The sequence below is a fragment of the Scardinius erythrophthalmus genome, assembly GCF_964197995.2.
Source record: "Scardinius erythrophthalmus genome assembly, chromosome: 8".
NCBI lineage: Eukaryota > Metazoa > Chordata > Actinopteri > Cypriniformes > Leuciscidae > Scardinius > Scardinius erythrophthalmus.
The window spans coordinates 28,325,481-28,345,967 of record NC_138228.1 but is presented as its reverse complement, the minus strand read 5'-3'; positions in this window follow the sequence as shown (position 1 = coordinate 28,345,967).

Here is a 20,487-nt window from a genome sequence, read left to right as displayed (position 1 = left end):
CATTTGACCAAGTATCACGTCTCTAGGCCTTACAGTTTTGGCTGCACGATGCGTTTTAGGGAAGAATAATAATAATAATTAAAGCTGCAAGCAGCATTTATCGGGGTTCAAGCAGTTAAGGCCTTTAAGGCATTTAAGCACAAAAGCATCACAAGTTATTAAGATTTATTTAGCAAGCATGTAACCACTGACATAATAGATGGAAAAGACCATTTACAGCCAATACAGGCAATTTGCCATGGGATATATATGGTTTTAAAGCTTTTTAACAGTTATAGCGCCACCTATGCTCCGATCTCCATAGAATTGTTTACTGTGACCTCAAATTGAACCCATACACATGTGTACTGAGTTTGGTGAAGATATCTCATTTACTTCTTGAGTTATAGCCATTTGAGTAAAATAGGCTCCTCCCACAACGATTTGCCACATTCTAGAATTATTTAATATGATTCTAGCATGATTTACTATCATATACCATGTTCCAGAATGATTTATTAGGATTCTAGCATGATTTACCTTGATACACCTCATTTCAGTATTATTTACTATGATTTACAATGTTTCTAGCATGATTAACCACATTACTAGCAAATATGTGAAGTGTCAGTGCAAATGAGGTGATGAACACTGACAAAATATTATTGTGTTATAATAGTTAGTTATATACGTGATTTTTAGTGTGTGTCCAAGTATGAATGCAAAAGCACATGTAAAATATTTCATTATTAAGTAGAATGGCCAGCAGAGGGCAGTAGAAGACCACTTATTGGCTCACTTTCACTTTAAACCAGTTTTCTGCACTAAAGCAAACCAGTTTTTCCATGTTAACTCAATGCATGCTTACACACACACACACACACACACACACACACACACACACAAACACACACACACACACACACACACACACACACACACACACACACACACACACACACACACACACACACACACACACACACATACACACACAGCATAGTTAACCATGATTTACCATGATATACCACGTTCTAGTATTATTTACCAAGAGATAAACGACAATCTAGGATTATTTACTTTGATTTACCATGTTTCTAGCCTGATTTATCACATTACTAGCAATTTTTTGAAGTGTCAGTGCAAATAAAGTGGTTAACACTGACAAAATATGATTGTGTTATAATAGTTATTGCTATATAAGTGATTTTTTTAGTGTGTATTCAAGTATGAATGCAAGCACATGTTGAAATATTTCATTAATAAGTAGAATGGCCAGCAGAGGGCAGTAGAAGACCACTTATTGGCTCACTTTCACTTTAAACCAGTTTTCTGCACTAAAGCAAACCAGTTTATCCATGTTAACTCAATGCATGCTTACACACACACACACACACACACACACACACACACACACACACAGCATAGTTAACCATGATTTACCATGATTTACCACATTACTAGCAATTATTTGAAGTGTCAGTGCAAATAAAGTGATTAACACTGACAAAATATGATTATGTTATAATAGTTATTGCTATATAAGTGATTTTTAGTGTGTATTCAAGTATAAATGCAAGCACATGTGGAAAAATTTAATTAATAAGTAGAATGGCCAGCAGAGGGCAGTAGAAGACCACTTATTGGCTCACTTTCACTTTAAACCTCATGATTTTGACCAGTTTTCTGCACTAAAGCAAACCAGTGTTTCCATGTTAACTCAATAATGCATACTTGCTACATATGCTACACACAATAATGCTACACACACACACACACACAAATGTTTCAGTGATATTGGTGTCACATTCACCTTCATCACATTCACCTTCTGTCTTCATCACATTCACCATCTGTCGTCATCACCTGCACCTGCTCCTCATCACCCTCCTCATCATCACCTGCTCCTCATCATCATAACCGTCACCTGTTGTCCTTGTCTTGATCTGTGTATTTAAGTTCCCCTCTCATCCATTATCATTGTCGGTTATTGTTTGTGCACTAGCACTCTGTTATGTTTGTTTTCATGTTGGAAAATAAAACCTTTGTTATATTTGTAGCACACACACACACACACACACACACACACACACACACACACACACACACACACACACACACACACACACACACCATCATTTATCATGATTTACCATGGCTGATACCAATACCAATATGAGAAAATGACTATTTTAAACAGCAGGGGGCAGTAAAATACCACTTATTGGCTTAACATGCCATTAATTCATATCATTTTCACCTTTTTAACTGTTATAGAGGCAAATTTTGTCCGATCTGTCTGAAAATTTTCATGCTTGTTCAGGGTGATATTTCACACGTTCTGACTTGTTTTTAAGAAGGTCTGAGCATTGATTAAAGAGATATAGGCTTTCGGGGACACTTGGTAAAGGCCAGATTTTGAAGTGAACCTATTATAGCTATCCAAATGAAGTAGTTCAACTTTTTCTGACAATTATTGATCTAGTGAGTCCAGAGAATTGTATTGCACTAGTTTTGAACATTATGATATGAAAATTATATGATCAGAGATGGAAAAGACCATTTACAGCCAATACAGGCAGTTTACCATAGGAAATATATGATTTTAAAGCTTTTTAACAGTTATAGCGCCACCTATCGTCCGATCTCCATAGAATTTTTCATGCTTGTTAATGATGTTATGTCACATATGCTGACCAATTTTTGTGAAGTTCTGAGTTTTTATTTAGGATTTATAGGCTTTTTAATGTATTTTGACACACCCATTTTAAGAATGACCCTATTACAGCCATCCAAATGCAAAAGTTCAACTTTTTTTTGATAATTATTGATCTAGAGAGTCCAGAGAATTGTCCTAGACTGGTCTGGTTCCGATCAGGCGAAAAACCTAGGACTAGTTCGCAAAAGTAGGTTTTTAACATATTAATGAATAATTAATGAACAGTTTGATTGACAGCAATGGTTCTTGAGGCAAAGTTGTTCAGGATGAGGAGATCTATAAAATGATATGCATATTGTGTGGATATTTGTAACACCACGTGATTACAGAGCCGTAAAACTCGTTAGCGCCAACTAGTGGCCGATTTCTTTCAAAATTCTTACAGACCTTTAGGGCCATGAGCCGAACATGCCCATTGAGTTTCGTTCCGATCGGCCTCCGATAACCTTGTCTAATAGGTGCTCAAACTTCGTTGGCCGATGGCGGCCATGTTTTTTTAGATACGCCAATGTCCTCATACACATACATGGCACCTTGGACCAAGACACTGCATACCAATTTTCAAGTCAATCGGACTAACGGTCAGGTGGTTATAGCCTGTTTTATGTTTTTTTCATTTTATAGCGCCACCATGAGGCCAATCGTCGCAATTTTTTTACTGTGACCCCAGAGTAAGCTCATACACATGTGTACCAAGTTTGGTGAAGATACCTCATTTACATCGGGAGTTATAGCCATTTTAGTAAAATAGGCCCCTCCCACAACGTACGTTTTGGCGCCCCTTAGCGACCGTGAATCGAAATTTCCACTTTTTTTCGATAATTATTGATATTCAGTCTCCAGAGAACATTTCTGCACTAGTTTGGTTCCAATCGGGCAAAAAACCAGGGACAAGTTCGCAAAAGTAGATTTTTGACAAAATTCAAAATGGCGGAAAATCTATCATGGCGGAAATGAAATCGGATATATACGTTTTGTTCGTCAGGCGTCCAGCTTTCCAACGATATAAGACACTTGAGTCTACGACATACGGTCTAGGAGTTATGAGCAGTTTCGCGCTTTTGGTTGTTATAGCGCCACCTATGGGCCAATCGGGGTCATAATCTCTGAACCTTTCCTCGATTTTTGTACTACCATCTGTCAAAGTTTCAAAGTTCCAGCTCTTACGGTTTGGGCTGCACGATGCGTTTTACGGCGGAATAATAATAATAATTAAAACTGCAAGCAGCATTTATCGGGGTTCAAGCAGTTAAGGCCTTTAAGGCATTTAAGCACAAAAGCATCAAAAGTTATTAAGATTTATTTAGCAAGCATGTAACCACTGACATAATAGATGGAAAAGACCATTTACAGCCAATACAGGCAATTTGCCATGGGATATATATGGTTTTAAAGCTTTTTAACAGTTATAGCGCCACCTATGGTCCGATCTCCATAAAATTGTTTACTGTGACCTCAAATTGAACCCATACACATGTGTACTGAGTTTGGTGAAGATATCTCATTTACTTCTTGAGTTATAGCCATTTGAGTAAAATAGGCTCCTCCCACGACGATTTGCCACATTCTAGAATTATTTAATATGATTCTAGCATGATTTACTATCATATACCATGTTCCAGAATGATTTATTAGGATTCTAGCATGATTTACCTTGATACACCTCATTTCAGTATTATTTACTATGATTTACAATGTTTCTAGCATGATTAACCACATTACTAGCAATTATGTGAAGTGTCAGTGCAAATGAGGTGATGAACACTGACAAAATATTATTGTGTTATAATAGTTAGTTATATACGTGATTTTTAGTGTGTGTCCAAGTATGAATGCAAAAGCACATGTAAAATATTTCATTATTAAGTAGAATGGCCAGCAGAGGGCACTAGAAGACCACTTATTGGCTCACTTTCACTTTAAACCAGTTTTCTGCACTAAAGCAAACCAGTTTTTCCATGTTAACTCAATGCATGCTTACACACACACACACACACACACACACACACACACACACACACACACACACACACATACACACACACACACACACATACACACACAGCATAGTTAACCATGATTTACCATGATATACCACGTTCTAGTATTATTTACCAGGAGATAAACGACAATCTAGTATTATTTACTTTGATTTACCATGTTTCTAGCCTGATTTATCACATTACTAGCAATTATTTGAAGTGTCAGTGCAAATAAAGTGATTAACACTGACAAAATATGATTGTGTTATAATAGTTATTGCTATATAAGTGATTTTTTTAGTGTGTATTCAAGTATGAATGCAAGCACATGTTGAAATATTTCATTAATAAGTAGAATGGCCAGCAGAGGGCAGTAGAAGACCACTTATTGGCTCACTTTCACTTTAAACCAGTTTTCTGCACTAAAGCAAACCAGTTTATCCATGTTAACTCAATGCATGCTTACACACACACACACACACACACACACACACACACACACACACACACACACACACAGCATAGTTAACCATGATTTACCATGATTTACCACATTACTAGCAATTATTTGAAGTGTCAGTGCAAATAAAGTGATTAACACTGACAAAATATGATTGTGTTATAATAGTTATTGCTATATAAGTGATTTTTAGTGTGTATTCAAGTATAAATGCAAGCACATGTGGAAAAATTTAATTAATAAGTAGAATGGCCAGCAGAGGGCAGTAGAAGACCACTTATTGGCTCACTTTCACTTTAAACCTCATGATTTTGACCAGTTTTCTGCACTAAAGCAAACCAGTGTTTCCATGTTAACTCAATAATGCATACTTGCTACATATGCTACACACAATAATGCTACACACACACACACACACACACACACACACACACACACACACACACACACACACACACACACACACACACAAATGTTTCAGTGATATTGGTGTCACATTCACCTTCATCACATTCACCTTCTGTCTTCATCACATTCACCATCTGTCGTCATCACCTGCACCTGCTCCTCATCACCCTCCTCATCATCACCTGCTCCTCATCATCATAACCGTCACCTGTTGTCCTTGTCTTGATCTGTGTATTTAAGTTCCCCTCTCATCCATTATCATTGTCGGTTATTGTTTGTGCACTAGCACTCTGTTATGTTTGTTTTCATGTTGGAAAATAAAACCTTTGTTATATTTGTACCACACACACACACACACACACACACACACACACACACACACACACACACACACCATCATTTATCATGATTTACCATGGCTGATACCAATACCAATATGAGAAAATGACTATTTTAAACAGCAGGGGGCAGTAAAATACCACTTATTGGCTTAACATGCCATTAATTCATATCATTTTCACCTTTTTAACTGTTATAGAGGCAAATTTTGTCCGATCTGTCTGAAAATTTTCATGCTTGTTCAGGGTGATATTTCACACGTTCTGACTTGTTTTTAAGAAGGTCTGAGCATTGATTAAAGAGATATAGGCTTTCGGGGACACTTGGTAAAGGCCAGATTTTGAAGTGAACCTATTATAGCTATCCAAATGAAGTAGTTCAACTTTCTGACAATTATTGATCTAGTGAGTCCAGAGAATTGTATTGCACTAGTTTTTTAACATTATGATATGAAAATTATATGATCAGAGATGGAAAAGACCATTTACAGCCAATACAGGCAGTTTACCATAGGAAATATATGATTTTAAAGCTTTTTAACAGTTATAGCGCCACCTATCGTCCGATCTCCATAGAATTTTTCATGCTTGTTAATGATGTTATGTCACATATGCTGACCAATTTTTGTGAAGTTCTGAGTTTTTATTTAGGATTTATAGGCTTTTTAATGTATTTTGACACGCCCATTTTATAAATTACCCTATTACAGCCATCCAAATGCAAAAGTACAACTTTTTTTTGATAATTATTGATCTAGAGAGTCCAGAGAATTGTCCTAGACTGGTCTGGTTCCGATCGGGCAAAAAACCTAGGACTAGTTCGCAAAAGTAGGTTTTAGACATATTCATGAATATTTAATGAACGGTTTGATTGACAGAAATGGTTCTTGAGGCAAAGTTGTTCAGCATGAGCAGATATATCAAATGATATGCTTTTTGTGACGATAAGTGTAACACCACGTGATTACAGAGCCATAAAACTCGTTAGCGCCAACTAGTGGCCGATTTCTTTCAAAATTCTTACAGACCTCTAGGGCCATGAGTCGAACATGCCCATCGAGTTTCGTTCCGATCGGCCTCCGTTAACCTTGTCTAATAGGTGCTCAACTTCATTGGCCAATGGCGGCCATGTTTTTTGAGATACGCCAATGTCCTCATAGACATACATGGCACCTTGGACCAAGACACTGCATACCAATTTTCAAGTCAATCGGACTAACGGTCAGGTGGTTATAGCCCTTTTCATGTTTTTTTCATGTTATAGCGCCACCTAGTGTTCAATCGTCGCGATTTTTTTACTGTGACCCCAGAATGAACCCATACACATGTGTACCGAGTTTGGTGAAGTTATCTTATTTACTTTTTAAGTTATAGCCATTTTAGTAAAATAGGCTCCTCCCACAACGATTATTTTGCGCCCCCTAGCGTCCATGAATCGAAATTTCAACATTTTTTCGATAATTATTGATCTTCAGACTCCAGAGAACATTTCTGCACTGGTTTGGCTCCGATCGGGCAAAAAACCAGGGACTAGTTCGCAAAAGTAGATTTTCGACAAAATTCAAAATGGCGGAAAATCTATCATGACGGAAATCAAATCGGAGATATACGTTTTGTTCGTCAGGCGTCCAGCTTTCCAATGATATAAGACACTTGAGTCTGCGACATACGGTCTAGGAGTTATGAGCAGTTTCGCGCTTTTGGTTGCTATAGCGCCACCTATGGGCCAATCGGGGTCATAATCTCTGAACCTCTCCTCGATTTTTGTACTACCATCTGGCAAAGTTTCAATGCTCTAGCCCTTACGGTTTGGGCTGCACGATGCGTTTTACGGCAGAATAATAATAATAATAATAATAATAAAAATCAGTACAATTACAATAGGGTTTCAGCACTTCGTGCTTGAACCCCTAATTAAAGCTGCAAGCAGCATTTATCGGGGTTCAAGCATTTAAGGCCTTTAGGCACATAAGCATTTAAGACATTAAGATTTATTTAGAAAGCTTTTAACCACTGAAATAATAGATGGAAAAGTCCATTTACAGCCAATACAGGCAATTTACCATAGGAAATATGTGTTTTTTAAAGCTTTTTAACAGTTATAGCACCATCTATAGTCCGATCTCCATGAAATTTTGCATGCTTGTTAATGATGTTATGGCACATAAGCTCACCAATTTTCGTGAAGTTCTGAGTTTTTGTTTAGGATTTATAGGCTTTTGAGTGCATTTTGCCACGCCCTTTTTCTTTATGACCCAATATACCCATGCGAAAAATGCAAAAGTTCAACTTTTTTTTGATAATTATTGATCTTGAGAGTCCATAGAATTGTCCTAGACTCGTTTGGTTCTGATCGGGCGAAAAACCTAGGACTAGTTCGCAAAAGTAGGTTTTTAACATAATTACGAATATTTAATGAACGGTTTGATTGACAGCAATGGTTCTAGAGGCAAAGTTGTTCAACAAGAGGAGATCTATCAAATGGTATGCATTTTGTGACAATAAGTGTAACACCACGTGATTACAGAGCCATAAAACTCGTTAGCGCCAACTAGTGGCCGATTTCTTTTAAAATTCTTACAGACCTCTAGGGCCATGAGTCGAACATGCCCACCGAGTTTCGTTCCGATAGGCCTCCGTTAACCTTGTCTAATAGGTGCTCAAACTTCATTGGCCGATGGCGGCCATGTTTTTTGAGATACACCAATGTCCTCATAGACATACATGGCACCTTGGACCAAGACACTGCATACCAATTTTCAAGTCAATCGGACTAACGGTCAGGTGGTTATAGCCTGTTTTATGTTTTTTTCATGTTATAGCGCCACCATGTGACCAATCGCCGCGATTTTTTTACCGTGACCTCATATTGACGTCTTACACATGTGTACCAGGTTTGGTTAAAATACCTCTTTTACTTCTGGAGTTATAGCCATTTTAGTAAAATAGGCTCCTCCCACAACGTTAATTTTGCACCCCCTAGCGACCGTGAATCGAAATTTCAACTTTTTTTTGATAATTATTGATATTCAGACTCCAGAGAACAATTCTGCACTGGTTTGGTTCCGATCGAGCAAAAAACCAGGGACTAGTTCGCAAAAGTAGATTTTCGACAAAATTCAAAATGGCGGAAAATCTATCATGGCGGAAATAAAATCGGAGATATACGTTTTGTTCGTCAGGCGTCCAGCTTTCCAATGATATAAGACACTTGAGTCTATGACTTACGGTCTAGGAGTTATGAGCAGTTTCGCGCTTTTGGTTGCTATAGCGCCACCTATGGGCCAATCGGGGTCATAATTTGATAACCTCTCCTCGATTTTTGTACTACCATATGGCAAAGTTTCAAAGCTCTAGCCCTTACGGTTTGGGCTGCACGATGCGTTTTACGGCAGAATAATAATAATAATAATAATAATTAAAGCTGCAAGCAGCATTTATCGGGGTTCAAGCAGTTAAGGCCTTTAAGGCATTTAAGCACAAAAGCATCAAAAGTTATTAAGATTTATTTAGCAAGCATGTAACCACTGACATAATAGATGGAAAAGACCATTTACAGCCAATACAGGCAATTTGCCATGGGATATATATGGTTTTAAAGCTTTTTAACAGTTATAGCGCCACCTATGGTCCGATCTCCATAAAATTGTTTACTGTGACCTCAAATTGAACCCATACACATGTGTACTGAGTTTGGTGAAGATATCTCATTTACTTCTTGAGTTATAGCCATTTGAGTAAAATAGGCTCCTCCCACAACGATTTGCCACATTCTAGAATTATTTAATATGATTCTAGCATGATTTACTATCATATACCATGTTCCAGAATGATTTATTAGGATTCTAGCATGATTTACCTTGATACACCTCATTTCAGTATTATTTACTATGATTTACAATGTTTCTAGCATGATTAACCACATTACTAGCAATTATGTGAAGTGTCAGTGCAAATGAGGTGATGAACACTGACAAAATATTATTGTGTTATAATAGTTAGTTATATACGTGATTTTTAGTGTGTGTCCAAGTATGAATGCAAAAGCACATGTAAAAGCTCCAAAACTCTGGAATAGCCTTCCTGATACTGTTCGTTGCTCAGACTCGCTCTCCCAGTTTAAAACTAGATTAAAGTCGCATCTCTTCAGCCAGGCATTCATATAATATTTTTAATCTTACAGTTCAAATTACAATCCGGCCTCTAGTTAATAAACGCCAGAGGAGAACTGGCCCCCGACTGAGCCTGGGTTCTCCCAAGGTTTTTTTTTTCTCCATTGGGTCACCTGATGGAGTTTTAGGACACTATTAGGTCACTTGATGGAGTTTTTCGGTTCCTTGCCACTGTTGCCTTTGGCTTGCTCAGTTGGGGATATTCTGGGGATATCTAATTTGATTTTATCAATAAATTCCACTAGAAACAAACCTTGTTGTATTATTTTAATTTAATACTGTGAAGCTGCTTTGATACAATCTGTATTGTGAAAAGCGCTATACAAATATACTTGACTTGACTTGACTTGACTTAAAATATTTCATTATTGAGTAGAATGGCCAGCAGAGGGCACTAGAAGACCACTTATTGGCTCACTTTCACTTTAAACCAGTTTTCTGCACTAAAGCAAACCAGTTTTTCCATGTTAACTCAATGCATGCTTACACACACACACACACACACACACACACACACACACACACACACACACACACACACACACACACACAGTTTAGTTAACCATGATTTACCATGATATACCACGTTCTAGTATTATTTACCAGGAGATAAACGACAATCTAGTATTATTTACTTTGATTTACCATGTTTCTAGCCTGATTTATCACATTACTAGCAATTATTTGAAGTGTCAGTGCAAATAAAGTGATTAACACTGACAAAATATGATTGTGTTATAAAAGTTATTGCTATATAAGTGATTTTTTTAGTGTGTATTCAAGTATGAATGCAAGCACATGTTGAAATATTTCATTAATAAGTAGAATGGCCAGCAGAGGGCAGTAGAAGACCACTTATTGGCTCACTTTCACTTTAAACCAGTTTTCTGCACTAAAGCAAACCAGTTTATCCATGTTAACTCAATGCATGCTTACACACACACACACACACACACACACACACACACACACACAGACACACACACACAGCATAGTTAACCATGATTTACCATGATTTACCACATTACTAGCAATTATTTGAAGTGTCAGTGCAAATAAAGTGATTAACACTGACAAAATATGATTGTGTTATAATAGTTATTGCTATATAAGTGATTTTTAGTGTGTATTCAAGTATAAATGCAAGCACATGTGGAAAAATTTAATTAATAAGTAGAATGGCCAGCAGAGGGCAGTAGAAGACCACTTATTGGCTCACTTTCACTTTAAACCTCATGATTTTGACCAGTTTTCTGCACTAAAGCAAACCAGTGTTTCCATGTTAACTCAATAATGCATACTTGCTACATATGCTACACACAATAATGCTACACACACACACACACACACACACACACACACACACACACACAAATGTTTTAGTGATATTGGTGTCACATTCACCTTCATCACATTCACCTTCTGTCTTCATCACATTCACTATCTGTCGTCATCACCTGCACCTGCTCCTCATCACCCTCCTCATCATCACCTGCTCCTCATCATCATAACCGTCACCTGTTGTCCTTGTCTTGATCTGTGTATTTAAGTTCCCCTCTCATCCATTATCATTGTCGGTTATTGTTTGTGCACTAGCACTCTGTTATGTTTGTTTTCATGTTGGAAAATAAAACCTTTGTTATATTTGTACCACACACACACACACACACACACACACACACACACACACACACACACACACACACACACACACCATCATTTATCATGATTTACCATGGCTGATACCAATACCAATATGAGAAAATGACTATTTTAAACAGCGGGGGGCAGTAAAATACCACTTATTGGCTTAACATGCCATTAATTCATATCATTTTCACCTTTTTAACTGTTATAGAGGCAAATTTTGTCCGATCTGTCTGAAAATTTTCATGCTTGTTCAGGGTGATATTTCACACGTTCTGACTTGTTTTTAAGAAGGTCTGAGCATTGATTAAAGAGATATAGGCTTTCGGGGACACTTGGTAAAGGCCAGATTTTGAAGTGAACCTATTATAGCTATCCAAATGAAGTAGTTCAACTTTTTCTGACAATTATTGATCTAGTGAGTCCAGAGAATTGTATTGCACTAGTTTTGAACATTATGATATGAAAATTATATGATCAGAGATGGAAAAGACCATTTACAGCCAATACAGGCAGTTTACCATAGGAAATATATGATTTTAAAGCTTTTTAACAGTTATAGCGCCACCTATCGTACGATCTCCATAGAATTTTTCATGCTTGTTAATGATGTTATGTCACATATGCTGACCACTTTTTGTGAAGTTCTGAGTTTTTATTTAGGATTTATAGGCTTTTTAATGTATTTTGACACGCCCATTTTATAAATGATCCTATTAGAGCCATCCAAATGCAAAAGTTCAACTTTTTTTTGATAGTTTTTGATCTAGAGAGTCCAGAGAATTGTCCTAGACTGGTCTGGTTCCGATCGGGCGAAAAACCTAGGACTAGTTCGCAAAAGTAGGTTTTTAACATGTTTGCGAATATTTAATGAACGGTTTGATTGACAGCAATGGTTCTTGAGGCAAAGTTGTTCAGGATGAGGAGATCTATCAAATGATATGCATATTGTGTGGATATTTGTAACACCACGTGATTACAGAGCCATAAAACTCGTTAGCGCCAACTAGTGGCCGATTTCTTTCAAAATTCTTACAGACCTCTAGGGCCTTGAGTCGAACATGCCCATCGAGTTTCGTTCCGATCGGCCTCCGTTAACCTTGTCTAATAGGTGCTCAAATTTCATTGGCCGATGGCGGCCATGTTTTTTGAGATACGCCAATGTCCTCATACACATACATGGCACCTTGGACCAAGACACTGCAAACCAATTTTCAAGTCAATCGGACTAACGGTCAGGTGGTTATAGCCTGTTTTATGTTTTTTTCATGTTATAGCGCCACCATGTGGCCAATCGCCGCGGTTTTTTTACTGTGACCTCAGATTGACCTCGTACACATGTGTACCAAGTTTGGTGAAGATACCTCATTTACTTCTGGAGTTATAGCCATTTTAGTAAAATAGGCCCTGCCCACGACGTACGTTTTGGCGCCCCTTAGCGTCCGTGAATCGAAATTTCAACTTTTTTTCGATAGTTTTTGATATTCAGACTCAAGAGAACATTTCTGCACTGGATTGGTTCCGATCGGGCGAAAAACCTAGGACTAGTTCGCAAAAGTAGGTTTTTGACAAAATTCAAAATGGCGGAAAATCTATCATGGCGGAAATGAAATCGGAGATATACGTTTTGTTCGTCAGGCGTCCAGCTTTCCAATGATATAAGACACTTGAGTCTACGACATACGGTCTAGTAGTTATGAGCAGTTTTGCGCTTTTGGTTGCTATAGCGCCACCTATGGGCCAATCGGGGTCATACTTTTATAGGTTCTCCCCAAATTGAGGACTACCATTTGGCCAAGTTTCAAGGTTCCAGCTCTTACGGTTTGGTCTGCACGATGCGTTTAAGGGGAAAATAATAATAATAATAATAATAATTAAAGCTGCAAGCAGCATTTATCGGGGTTCAAGCAGTTAAAGCCTTTTAAGCATTTAAGCACAAAAGCATCAAAAGTTATTAAGATTTATTTAGCAAGCATGTAACCACTGACATAATAGATGGAAAAGACCATTTACAGCCAATACAGGCAATTTGCCATGGGATATATATGGTTTTAAAGCTTTTTAACAGTTATAGCGCCACCTATGGTCCGATCTCCATAAAATTGTTTACTGTGACCTCAAATTGAACCCATACACATGTGTACTGAGTTTGGTGAAGATATCTCATTTACTTCTTGAGTTATAGCCATTTGAGTAAAATAGGCTCCTCCCACAACGATTTGCCACATTCTAGAATTATTTAATATGATTCTAGCATGATTTACTATCATATACCATGTTCCAGAATGATTTATTAGGATTCTAGCATGATTTACCTTGATACACCTCATTTCAGTATTATTTACTATGATTTACAATGTTTCTAGCATGATTAACCACATTACTAGCAATTATGTGAAGTGTCAGTGCAAATGAGGTGATGAACACTGACAAAATATTATTGTGTTATAATAGTTAGTTATATACGTGATTTTTAGTGTGTGTCCAAGTATGAATGCAAAAGCACATGTAAAAGCTCCAAAACTCTGGAATAGCCTTCCTGATACTGTTCGTTGCTCAGACTCGCTCTCCCAGTTTAAAACTAGATTAAAGTCGCATCTCTTCAGCCAGGCATTCATATAATATTTTTAATCTTACAGTTCAAATTACAATCCGGCCTCTAGTTAATAAACGCCAGAGGAGAACTGGCCCCCGACTGAGCCTGGGTTCTCCCAAGGTTTTTTTTTTCTCCATTGGGTCACCTGATGGAGTTTTAGGACACTATTAGGTCACTTGATGGAGTTTTTCGGTTCCTTGCCACTGTTGCCTTTGGCTTGCTCAGTTGGGGATATTCTGGGGATATCTAATTTGATTTTATCAATAAATTCCACTAGAAACAAACCTTGTTGTATTATTTTAATTTAATACTGTGAAGCTGCTTTGATACAATCTGTATTGTGAAAAGCGCTATACAAATATACTTGACTTGACTTGACTTGACTTAAAATATTTCATTATTGAGTAGAATGGCCAGCAGAGGGCACTAGAAGACCACTTATTGGCTCACTTTCACTTTAAACCAGTTTTCTGCACTAAAGCAAACCAGTTTTTCCATGTTAACTCAATGCATGCTTACACACACACACACACACACACACACACACACACACACACACACACACACACACACACACACACACACACACACACACACACATACACACACAGTTTAGTTAACCATGATTTACCATGATATACCACGTTCTAGTATTATTTACCAGGAGATAAACGACAATCTAGTATTATTTACTTTGATTTACCATGTTTCTAGCCTGATTTATCACATTACTAGCAATTATTTGAAGTGTCAGTGCAAATAAAGTGATTAACACTGACAAAATATGATTGTGTTATAAAAGTTATTGCTATATAAGTGATTTTTTTAGTGTGTATTCAAGTATGAATGCAAGCACATGTTGAAATATTTCATTAATAAGTAGAATGGCCAGCAGAGGGCAGTAGAAGACCACTTATTGGCTCACTTTCACTTTAAACCAGTTTTCTGCACTAAAGCAAACCAGTTTATCCATGTTAACTCAATGCATGCTTACACACACACACACACACACACACACACACACACACACACACACACACACACACACACACACACACACACACACACACACACACAGACACACACACACACAGCATAGTTAACCATGATTTACCATGATTTACCACATTACTAGCAATTACTTGAAGTGTCAGTGCAAATAAAGTGATTAACACTGACAAAATATGATTGTGTTATAATAGTTATTGCTATATAAGTGATTTTTAGTGTGTATTCAAGTATAAATGCAAGCACATGTGGAAAAATTTAATTAATAAGTAGAATGGCCAGCAGAGGGCAGTAGAAGACCACTTATTGGCTCACTTTCACTTTAAACCTCATGATTTTGACCAGTTTTCTGCACTAAAGCAAACCAGTGTTTCCATGTTAACTCAATAATGCATACTTGCTACATATGCTACACACAATAATGCTACACACACACACACACACACACACACACACACACACACACAAATGTTTTAGTGATATTGGTGTCACATTCACCTTCATCACATTCACCTTCTGTCTTCATCACATTCACTATATGTCGTCATCACCTGCACCTGCTCCTCATCACCCTCCTCATCATCACCTGCTCCTCATCATCATAACCGTCACCTGTTGTCCTTGTCTTGATCTGTGTATTTAAGTTCCCCTCTCATCCATTATCATTGTCGGTTATTGTTTGTGCACTAGCACTCTGTTATGTTTGTTTTCATGTTGGAAAATAAAACCTTTGTTATATTTGTACCACACACACACACACACACACACACACACACACACACACACACACACACACACACACACACACACACACACACACCATCATTTATCATGATTTACCATGGCTGATACCAATACCAATATGAGAAAATGACTATTTTAAACAGCGGGGGGCAGTAAAATACCACTTATTGGCTTAACATGCCATTAATTCATATCATTTTCACCTTTTTAACTGTTATAGAGGCAAATTTTGTCCGATCTGTCTGAAAATTTTCATGCTTGTTCAGGGTGATATTTCACACGTTCTGACTTGTTTTTAAGAAGGTCTGAGCATTGATTAAAGAGATATAGGCTTTCGGGGACACTTGGTAAAGGCCAGATTTTGAAGTGAACCTATTATAGCTATCCAAATGAAGTAGTTCAACTTTTTCTGACAATTATTGATCTAGTGAGTCCAGAGAATTGTATTGCACTAGTTTTGAACATTATGATATGAAAATTATATGATCAGAGATGGAAAAGACCATTTACAGCCAATACAGGCAGTTTACCATAGGAAATATATGATTTTAAAGCTTTTTAACAGTTATAGCGCCACCTATCGTCCGATCTCCATAGAATTTTTCATGCTTGTTAATGATGTTATGTCACATATGCTGACCACTTTTTGTGAAGTTCTGAGTTTTTATTTAGGATTTATAGGCTTTTTAATGTATTTTGACACGCCCATTTTATAAATGACCCTATTAGAGCCATCCAAATGCAAAAGTTCAACTTTTTTTTGATAGTTTTTGATCTAGAGAGTCCAGAGAATTGTCCTAGACTGGTCTGGTTCCGATCGGGCGAAAAACCTAGGACTAGTTCGCAAAAGTAGGTTTTTAACATGTTTGCGAATATTTAATGAACGGTTTGATTGACAGCAATGGTTCTTGAGGCAAAGTTGTTCAGGATGAGGAGATCTATCAAATGATATGCATATTGTGTGGATATTTGTAACACCACGTGATTACAGAGCCATAAAACTCGTTAGCGCCAACTAGTGGCCGATTTCTTTCAAAATTCTTACAGACCTCTAGGGCCTTGAGTCGAACATGCCCATCGAGTTTCGTTCCGATCGGCCTCCGTTAACCTTGTCTAATAGGTGCTCAAATTTCATTGGCCGATGGCGGCCATGTTTTTTGAGATACGCCAATGTCCTCATACACATACATGGCACCTTGGACCAAGACACTGCATACCAATTTTCAAGTCAATCGGACTAACGGTCAGGTGGTTATAGCCTGTTTTATGTTTTTTTCATGTTATAGCGCCACCATGTGGCCAATCGCCGCGGTTTTTTTACTGTGACCTCAGATTGACCTCTTACACATGTGTACCAAGTTTGGTGAAGATACCTCATTTACTTCTGGAGTTATAGCCATTTTAGTAAAATAGGCCCTGCCCACGACGTACGTTTTGGCGCCCCTTAGCGTCCGTGAATCGAAATTTCAACTTTTTTTCGATAGTTTTTGATATTCAGACTCAAGAGAACATTTCTGCACTGGATTGGTTCCGATCGGGCGAAAAACCTAGGACTAGTTCGCAAAAGTAGGTTTTTGACAAAATTCAAAATGGCGGAAAATCTATCATGGCGGAAATGAAATCGGAGATATACGTTTTGTTCGTCAGGCGTCCAGCTTTCCAATGATATAAGACACTTGAGTCTACGACATACGGTCTAGTAGTTATGAGCAGTTTTGCGCTTTTGGTTGCTATAGCGCCACCTATGGGCCAATCGGGGTCATACTTTTATAGGTTCTCCCCAAATTGAGGACTACCATTTGGCCAAGTTTCAAGGTTCCAGCTCTTACGGTTTGGTCTGCACGATGCGTTTAAGGGGAAAATAATAATAATAATAATAATAATAATAATAAAAATCAGTACAATTACAATAGGGTTTCAGCACTTCGTGCTTGAACCCCTAATAATTAAAGCTGCAAGCAGCATTTATCGGGGTTCAAGCAGTTAAGGCCTTTAAGGCATTTAAGCACAAAAGCATCAAAAGTTATTAAGATTTATTTAGCAAGCATGTAACCACTGACATAATAGATGGAAAAGACCATTTACAGCCAATACAGGCAATTTGCCATGGGATATATATGGTTTTAAAGCTTTTTAACAGTTATAGCGCCACCTATGCTCCGATCTCCATAGAATTGTTTACTGTGACCTCAAATTGAACCCATACACATGTGTACTGAGTTTGGTGAAGATATCTCATTTACTTCTTGAGTTATAGCCATTTGAGTAAAATAGGCTCCTCCCACAACGATTTGCCACATTCTAGAATTATTTAATATGATTCTAGCATGATTTACTATCATATACCATGTTCCAGAATGATTTATTAGGATTCTAGCATGATTTACCTTGATACACCTCATTTCAGTATTATTTACTATGATTTACAATGTTTCTAGCATGATTAACCACATTACTAGCAAATATGTGAAGTGTCAGTGCAAATGAGGTGATGAACACTGACAAAATATTATTGTGTTATAATAGTTAGTTATATACGTGATTTTTAGTGTGTGTCCAAGTATGAATGCAAAAGCACATGTAAAATATTTCATTATTAAGTAGAATGGCCAGCAGAGGGCAGTAGAAGACCACTTATTGGCTCACTTTCACTTTAAACCAGTTTTCTGCACTAAAGCAAACCAGTTTTTCCATGTTAACTCAATGCATGCTTACACACACACACACAGACACACACACACAGCATAGTTAACCATGATTTACCATGATATACCACGTTCTAGTATTATTTACCAGGAGATAAACGACAATCTAGGATTATTTACTTTGATTTACCATGTTTCTAGCCTGATTTATCACATTACTAGCAATTATTTAAATTGTCAGTGCAAATAAAGTGGTTAACACTGACAAAATATGATTGTGTTATAATAGTTATTGCTATATAAGTGATTTTTTTAGTGTGTATTCAAGTATGAATGCAAGCACATGTTGAAATATTTCATTAATAAGTAGAATGGCCAGCAGAGGGCAGTAGAAGACCACTTATTGGCTCACTTTCACTTTAAACCAGTTTTCTGCACTAAAGCAAACCAGTTTATCCATGTTAACTCAATGCATGCTTACACACACACACACACACACACACACACACACACACAGCATAGTTAACCATGATTTACCATGATTTACCACATTACTAGCAATTATTTGAAGTGTCAGTGCAAATAAAGTGATTAACACTGACAAAATATGATTATGTTATAATAGTTATTGCTATATAAGTGATTTTTAGTGTGTATTCAAGTATAAATGCAAGCACATGTGGAAAAATTTAATTAAGTAGAATGGCCAGCAGAGGGCAGTAGAAGACCACTTATTGGCTCACTTTCACTTTAAACCTCATGATTTTGACCAGTTTTCTGCACTAAAGCAAACCAGTGTTTCCATGTTAACTCAATAATGCATACTTGCTACATATGCTACACACAATAATGCTACACACACACACACACACACACACACACACACACACACAAACACAAATGTTTTAGTGATATTGGTGTCACATTCACCTTCATCACATTCGCCTTCTGTCTTCATCACATTCACTATCTGTTGTCATCACCTGCACCTGCTCCTCATCACCCTCCTCATCATCACCTGCTCCTCATCATCATAACCGTCACCTGTTGTCCTTGTCTTGATCTGTGTATTTAAGTTCCCCTCTCATCCATTATCATTGTCGGTTATTGTTTGTGCACTAGCACTCTGTTATGTTTGTTTTCATGTTGGAAAATAAAACCTTTGTTATATTTGTACCACACACACACACACACACACACACACACACACACACACACACACACACACACACACACACACACACACACACACCATCATTTATCATGATTTACCATGGCTGATACCAATACCAATATGAGAAAATGACTATTTTAAACAGCGGGGGGCAGTAAAATACCACTTATTGGCTTAACATGCCATTAATTCATATCATTTTCACCTTTTTAACTGTTATAGAGGCAAATTTTGTCCGATCTGTCTGAAAATTTTCATGCTTGTTCAGGGTGATATTTCACACGTTCTGACTTGTTTTTAAGAAGGTCTGAGCATTGATTAAAGAGATATAGGCTTTCGGGGACACTTGGTAAAGGCCAGATTTTGAAGTGAACCTATTATAGCTATCCAAATGAAGTAGTTCAACTTTTTCTGACAATTATTGATCTAGTGAGTCCAGAGAATTGTATTGCACTAGTTTTGAACATTATGATATGAAAATTATATGATCAGAGATGGAAAAGACCATTTACAGCCAATACAGGCAGTTTACCATAGGAAATATATGATTTTAAAGCTTTTTAACAGTTATAGCGCCACCTATCGTCCGATCTCCATAGAATTTTTCATGCTTGT